This window comes from Rhinopithecus bieti, unplaced genomic scaffold, assembly GCF_001698545.2.
Source record: "Rhinopithecus bieti isolate Rb0 unplaced genomic scaffold, ASM169854v2 scaffold_28295, whole genome shotgun sequence".
Classification (NCBI taxonomy): Eukaryota; Metazoa; Chordata; class Mammalia; order Primates; family Cercopithecidae; genus Rhinopithecus; species Rhinopithecus bieti.
The window spans coordinates 69167-71301 of NW_016812393.1; positions in this window are offsets into that span (position 1 = coordinate 69167).

Genomic DNA, 2135 nt, shown 5'->3' on the forward strand with positions numbered 1-2135 from the left:
CAGGGATAGGACAGTTAGAATCTCATCCTTGAATATATGGGTTCTGGAAAAAAAAAAAGGGGGGGTCTCTCTGTTCCTCAGTTTTTATGAGCTGCGTGAACTATGTGAGCCTGGACCTGCCAGTGCCACACTTAAAGAGACATGGCCTGAAAATGAAGGTACCAGAGAGATACAGAGAGAAGCAGAGTCCCGGCATCATCATTTGAACACTGAATCTGCCCATATCCCTCATCTGACACATCAGCTCCCTGAGCTTCACTGCAGGGGAAACCCCATGACTTGTGAATCAGCAATCCTGTGCTCCCTCTTAGGTGAGAAAGTAACCAAGCCAGTCCTTTCCCTTTCCTAGGACAAACCCTCACTTCCAGAACGGCTGAGCCAATGGTGACAGGCAATCCATTTGTCAAGAATGAATCATTTTTAGGTTTGGAGAAGGAAGCAAAACTCTCATTATGCAGAAAGACCAAAGACCTGTCTTTCCTCTTGCTAGATACTCAGGCCTTCTTCCCAGCACACAGTGACATCCAAGTTTTATTTTGCAACTACTGATGGGAAGGAGATGGCAGTAGGAATAAGTCATGTCCCCGCTACCCACTAGATCTCATGAGTCCATTACGTATCAGGCAACTATGAGAAGCAGCCCATGGGAATCCAGAGTCATGTTATTTTAGAATTGGAAGAAACCATAGAAATCATTGAATCCAATGATTCTGTAGTGAGATCAATTGAAAATAATAATAATTATATCAACTAACACTTAGTGAGTACTTACTATAGTTATATGAGCACAATAACTTTATGTGAATATTTGGTCACTATTTTACTGAGGAGACTATAGTGTAGAAAAGATAGCATTTTGCACAAAACCACACTAATCCCAACTGGAGCTGAGATTTGAAACCAAGCAGTCTAATTTCCAAGTCTATCCTAGTTTTTATCCTCCTAACCTCATTAGTTGCAATTCACTAACCTCCATGAACACTGACCCTGAGAATACCCATCATTTTGCATGTAAAATCACATTTTCCCAACTCTTTCACTTGCTAACAATGTGGCTTTGGCAAATTTACTTGATACATCCAAGTTTTATACAACTAACTCATAGGTCTGTTGAGAGTAGTAATTCAGGACACATAAAACACTTGGTATAGCAGTAAATATAAGGATTTATAATTATTGGTGTTATCAGTAGCAGCACTGTTCTTTTTAAACAAAAACTTACTAATACCTTTCCTTAGTAAATAACTCTCAAGCTTTAACCTGAATTTCTGGGTGAGATATGTTATGACACAGAAATATCAAGTTTTATTGATAATTTCAAAAATACAGAATATCTCCAGTTTGGGTGAAGTGAGAGAAATCTGGAACTAAAAGGGTGGTTCCTAGTCCTTCCTTCCTGCATCAGACATGGTCTCTCTTCCCCTAAATAATAGTTGGGGTTTCTAATGAAGTTGCAGTTCACCTCAAACAACAAGGAGAACATGTAAGTTATGAAACACATCCATTGTATAACCCAAAATCATAAACCCTTAGATTATAGGTTTATTATAAGTAATCCTCTAGCCAGGGACGTCCTGCTAAAGATATTCTGCAGGTTTTTTCCACATAGCAAAAATCATTATCAGAGGTCTAGTTGGCAAGGAGAATAGACACCTGTTTTCTTTGCTTTTCCACCTGGTTGCCGGGGGGTGGGTGGGCTTCCTCACAAAGCAAATGAACTGGTTGCGGACCAGCTATTTTAACTCTTTCCTCCCTAGTTCCATTTAAAAATATTAAAAACAGCTACACTAGAGCCTGTAGTTCAGTCTGTGTCTTATATGCACTTTTACAGCATAGCTCATAACAATGTCTCCTCCGCTAGTGTCATTCCAAGGCTGTATTGCTGCCAAATTATTTGGCTTCCAATATATTGGCTTCCTTGACCTACTCAAACTCAAATGAGTCATATATTATTGAAAGTAGTTGCCACTTTAACTGTCTCCAAATAGTTGAATAATTTTTATTGTAACTTTTCTAGTAATTTCAAGTATAACATAAATACACAGATAAAACAATTTTAAAAATATATCTAGGTGGATGGATAAATAGTGTAACCAAGTACCTTCAATTTTTTTTTTTTTTTTTTTTTTTTTTTT